Source organism: Garra rufa, unplaced genomic scaffold (genome assembly GCF_049309525.1).
Source record: "Garra rufa unplaced genomic scaffold, GarRuf1.0 hap1_unplaced_002, whole genome shotgun sequence".
NCBI classification, from domain to species: domain Eukaryota; kingdom Metazoa; phylum Chordata; class Actinopteri; order Cypriniformes; family Cyprinidae; genus Garra; species Garra rufa.
This window is the reverse complement of record NW_027394277.1, coordinates 4,761,973-4,767,900: the sequence shown is the minus strand read 5'-3', so window position 1 is coordinate 4,767,900 and position 5,928 is coordinate 4,761,973. Positions and strand designations below refer to the sequence as shown.

Genomic DNA, 5,928 nt, shown 5'->3' with positions numbered 1-5,928 from the left:
TTTTTTTTTAAACTGGTGCTGTCTCAGAAATCCTCCTCAGAGATGCTACGGCCGGCCAGACGGCTGAACAAGGTACGAATACTTTTTAAATATGCTTTATTTGTACAGTTGCCAGTAACATTAATGTTAATAAAGTAGTTAATTGCTTTGTTTGCATTTTTAATTCCGAAACTGCAGGAATGTGGAGTTAACGTTAACTAAGCGCGTTTTATAGTAGATTTGAGTAATAACAGGCCTATTTGGACGGAATCTCCTTTCTTTAGTTGGCTATCCGGATTTTAATGCAGTACTGATATAAAGTTAGGTGTTTTTTTTCCACCTGTCTTCAGATATAACTGCAGGCGAGAATACACTTTTTGTCACTTAAATTTGGTTCTAGAATATTATTTCAAGTATTTTGCTTGTACAAATATATCCCCAACCTCTTCTCCTAATGTTTCAGTTCAACAGTTCATATGAAATATAAAATATGAGCGGACTCAATACGGATGCTGGGCGGATTCTCAATCCGAACGCGCTTGTTTTTTTTTTTTCTATCTCAGAAATCCTCCTCAGAGTGAAGCTGCGGCCTGCCAGGTTAAAGAGGACTGAACACGGTAAGAATACTTTTAAAATATGCTTTATTTGTACAGTTGCCAGTAATTTTAAGGTTAATAAATTAGTTAATTGCTTTGTTTGCATTTTTAATTCTGAAACGGCGTTGTGGAACGTCGAGTTAACGTTAGCTCTTCAGCGCGTTAGCATTATGGTAGATTTGAGCAATTTAACGTCTATTTAAACGAGATCTCCTTCTTTCTGTGAGACGAGAAAATGTTAGATTTGTTGGCTATCCGGGTTTTAATGCAGTACTGATCATATGTGTAAGGTTAGGTCATTTTTCACCCCTTCAGATATAACTGCAGGCGAGAATACACTTTTTGTCACTTAAATTTGGTACTAGAATATTAGTTCAAGTTTATTTTTGCTTGTATTTCGACAAATACATTCCCCACCTCTCCTCCTATAATGCTTCAGTTCAACAGTTCATATGGAATATAAAGTTATGAGTGGACTCAATACGGATGCTGGGCGGATTCTCAATCCGAACGTGCTTGATTTTTTTTCTATCTCAGAAATCCTCCTCAGAGTGAAGCTGCGGCCTGCCAGGTTAAAGAGGACTGAACACGGTAAGAATACTTTTTAAAATATGCTTTATTTGTACAGTTGCAAGTTACATTAACGTTAATAAAGTACTTAATTGCTTTGTGGAACGTCGAGTGAGCTTTTCAACTCGCGTTAACATTATCTTGAGTAATAACAGGCCTATTTGGACGGGATCTCCTTTTTTTGGGAGACAGGGTAATTTATTTGGCTATCCAGATTTTAATCCATTCCTTATACAGTATATAACGTATATATAGATATATTATGCTATGTTTTTTCATTAAAGTTTGGTTCTGGAATTTTTAGCTGTATTCTTTTTTTTTTTTTTTTGTATATTTAGACAAATATATTCCCCACCTCTTGTAATGTTGTTTCAGATAATGTATATTAAATTAAAAATACTAAGATACTGTGTGTGTGTGTGTGTGTGTGTGTGTGTGTGTGTGTGTGTGTTCTGTTGCAGGTTTACAGCTCATTCAAGTGCTCCAGTCTGGTTTTTGATTCTACTTCATCCTTCGACATTCTACTTCATCTATAAAAGTAAGATTAAATAGAGTTTTAAACTGGATTCAGCCAACTAGTTTGTCAAATACTGACAGTGATCTACACTACAGCTTTAACATGGAATAAATGTGCAATGTCTTGATGGCAATGCGTTCTGTCAATTTAGGACACAAGAGCAAAAGCAGAGAATGTATAGTAGTGATTGTAAATGTTAAAGTGTTACCATATTATTTTATGTTAATAATATTCTAATTAAGATCACGTTGGAGCGGTTAAGGCTTACTGTATCATCATTTGCCATAGCCCTTCTCATGCCTGGTGTAAAAAAAGTGCTTTTGCCATGATAGAAAGCTGAAAAAGCAGATGTATTTCATGCAGACATTGATAAGAGCTATGGTTATTGATGATACAGTAAGCGTTAATCATTTCAATCATTTCATCTGTTGAGTCATATAAACATAAAATAATATAAAATGTCAACATTCACTATGAAACTTGGTATGGTAAACAACTAAAATAAAATGTGGTCTTAGTTATAACAGATATCTGTAGATTTATTATATATATGAAAATGTTACCTGCGGCAGCTCGTGATACCTGGCCACTAGTTTGTACGTATTGAGCTCATTCATTTATTTGATCTCTTGCATCCTTGTTCGGCATCTCTGATAGTAAGCAATATTCATCTTAATTCATTCAAGTCTAGTTATTTATTTGTGTAGCATCCACGATATACATCGTTTAAAAGCAGATTTATAGTAAGTTATTCTGTTACCTCTATAATGACTTAATTCTTTAACACTGAGCAGTTTTACTGGGCCATATGACAATGATAAATGATCCACCATTTGAGATCTTGCTATGGTGTGTTCTCCCCTTACAAAATGGTTTTGATACTCTAACCATACTTAGGTATTTGGTAGTTAGGTAACCATGGTATTTCTAATAAAATTGTGGTTATACTAATGGTAATAAATATGCCAAAAACACGGTTGCTACATGTTTACTATAATAAAAAACTGGTTAATTTTCATTTTGTGTTTTTGCAGTTATATCAGTACCACTTTAGTGAAGGAGACTGAATACTATGTAATGAATATTTGCGGCCTCTCAAGACACACAACAGAGCGATTTCTTTTAATTGAAAGAGATTTACATATCTGTTTTATTCTAAGTGTATGTAAGATGTTTTTCTGTGGTGATTAGCTTTTGTTTTCACTGTGTGCTCCAGATCGTGTCCTAAAACATGACGGAATGCAGCGTGGCTTGACATAGATTCCTATTCTCTATATTTAAGGTGAAATGTTTACAAAGCTAGTTTTACATCCTATATTTAACAGTAGTCTTTGGTTGTGGTATACTAGTTTGTCCATTTTTTTGTGTCCAAATATTTTTACAAATATTTCCCACCTTGTAATGTGGTTTTAGATCATTTATATGGAATTGAAGCATACTAAGATACTGTGTGTGTGTTCTTTTGCAGCTTTACAGCTCATTCAAGTGCTCCAGTCTGGTTTTTGATTCTACTTCATTCTTCGATATTCTACGTCATCTTTAAAAGTAAGATTAAATAGAGTTTTAAACTTGATTTAGCCAACCAGTTTGTCAAATACTGAAATGATTCTGCTTTTAATGTGTAAAAAATGTGCAGTGTCAAAAGATTCATATCAATATATTTAAGGTTAAATGTTTACAAATATACTTTTACATCCTGCATATAACAGTAATCTTTGCTATGAGATGTCATGAAATTTGTATGAAAATGTTCTTGTATGATTACAGGTGCTGTGAGAAAGTTAACATAGATACTTGTTACTTATTTCAAAGTTTTTGTCTCATTCTTGTCCTAGGGTTATCGTAGTCAGCCGGATCCAGTCTGTATCCAAACCAGATGGTGAACCTGCATCCTGAGATGACCACAACACAGCCCTGAATGTGAGCGGAGACTACAACAAGTGAACATCACGATATGACAGCCATCGGCACAGGTCCTCAGCAAAGACCACAGGAAACAGACAAGTCCTCTGCATGGACCCTTATGACAGCAATGAACATGCCAGGCCAGGAAATGTAGTTTTATCATACTTACAGTCACTGTTAATTCAGTCGTCTACTACTGGCTAAAAGGTAGCCTTGCTGGACAGACTACAACTTCTCTGACAAAACGACAGCGTGATGTATCCTGATCTTCAAGCAGTAGGAGCTGGATGCAATATTCTGAATGAATTCAGTCCACAATCGGGCTAGTGATCCAGCCTAAAATCATAATCACACCATCTTTGTTCATTTAACCAGAGGAGGGCTGACTGCTCCTGGTTTCTCCCATGGTATTTTTTATTTGTTTCAGACACCTGCTGGAGTTTAGGTTCCACTGGCTCTGACATGCTCAGCTGGGGTTTAAAAGACACTGAATATTCAGTAATAAAATTGATTTGACTGTACTGTCACTGTTGCATAATTTCAAGACTTGAACTGATCTGAGTTGAATTATGATATCACTGTTTTCTCCAAGCTGCTTTATTGCTGAATGGACTTTAATACTGTGTAATGTAGTAATTTTGCAACATTTTCACTGATATTGAAATTTGTTAAATCAAGCTGACACAAACTGACTAATGAAACTTGTGTGCTAACAAATTCCTTATAGCTGAATTTAACTAAATCATTCATTTTTCAAGGTTATTAAACTGAAATGTCTTTTTAGAGATGATGTTTTCATTAAATAAAATAATGTTACTGTAAAAAAAAAAATCTTCATGTAATTACCTATTTTTTATAGAGTGTTTTATTGTTATTGGCCAAGGAAAGTTTAGATATTTTCAAGGTTTGAATGATTTTGTGGTTTATTAATAAAGGGTGACATATAGAATATTTAAGGTTTTATAGAGCAATCAAGTCTATATAATGTTTGTCAGCTTTATTTTAGATATTTCCATAGCTAGTTTTGGCCAATTACCCATTTTAAATGAGGTATAGACCCACTTAATGAACGGGTCCGGATCGGATCCGGGCCGGATGAGCCATGATTTTTATGAGTCCGTTAAGAGTCCGCGGCGGATGTATGTATTAATTTGCGGGTCCAAAATGGACCCGCCGCGGAGGTAAGGTTTTAATCGCGGATGCGGAGCGGATGCAGCGCGGAGCCACGGCGGATCCGCGATCCGCCTTCGTTGCGGATCCGTCACTGCGCGCAAGTGGACGCCGATACGGGTCCGTTTCGCGGGTACGTTTCGGAAGCCGAGCTACCTCCGCGGCAGATCCGCCGCGGTGTCCTTTTGCTGTGTGGGATGGCTTAATAAATTATGTTCTTGGGCATAATTTGCAAGCTAACATGAAGTAAAAGCTATAACCTACGTTTAACCTAAATATAAATGATTTTATTCAGTATTTTTGTGCGTCCTCTATAAAGCAACATTTATGAGTAGTGCGCATGCGCACAAATGCCTAAGGGAACTTTCGGAGTATAAGAGGGAAACTGTTCTAAATCAAACATAAAATACAGCGAAATGACAGGGAGCAAGAAAATATTACGTGAGTGATTAGGTGCTTTGTTCAATACAGGTGCATTTTTTTGAGAACTCTAATCAGGTAAATAGCAGAAGTTATTAGTTGGTCATTAAAAACGGCCGTGCTTTGTTGAACTATGTGGTTCAAACGATGAGACCATATTCATGAAACAGTCTTTACTAGCTAATTCGTTTCCACAAAAATGCAGCACAAATAAGCAAGCATTTTAACGTTTTCAATACACTAATCTACTATTACTGTTCAATCGCTGGAGTGTTTGTATTTTTTATTTTTTAAATGCCTTTAAAATGTGTAGTTTTGTGAACACGGACGAAGAAACGCCAGCCCCGAAGCTCATCCGTAAACCACATAAACAGCTCATATGCGCTTAATATAGCTCTTTAAAATGATATTCTGTTTACATTGTGTACAGTCGCTGGAGTGTTTTTATTTAAATGCTTTTAAAGAGGCTCAGTGATGTAGTTCGCAGACCGACTCTCATGTCAGTAAAACAGAAAACACTGGCTGAAGGCAGCTCTCTCCGTTTTAAATGAAACTGCTTGCAAACACCTGAAATTAGCTCTTGTTCAAAGGGGTTGACGGAATGAAATCGCTGGAACATTTAAATTTTAAAAGGCCGTATTTATTTTCATTTTCCGCTCCACCCCTTCAGTGGAGTGGAATGGCTTAAACTGGGCATTATTTTTCGTACTTGACCTGTGGTTAGAGGCATTGTTTCTTGTAAGTAAGACATATGGCTTAATAAATTATGTT

The 5,928-nt window shown here is 36.0% G+C and overlaps 1 long non-coding RNA gene across 1 annotated transcript; it reads left to right on the top strand.

Moving 5' to 3' along the window:
- Nucleotides 1-1,607: 1,607 nt before the first annotated feature.
- On the top strand, nucleotides 1,608-4,239 carry LOC141305368 (uncharacterized). The gene is made up of 4 exons (XR_012344380.1): nucleotides 1,608-1,683; nucleotides 2,879-2,944; nucleotides 3,131-3,207; nucleotides 3,498-4,239. It is a non-coding gene; the product is annotated as an uncharacterized lncRNA (long non-coding RNA).
- The last annotated feature ends 1,689 nt before the right edge of the window (nucleotides 4,240-5,928 follow it).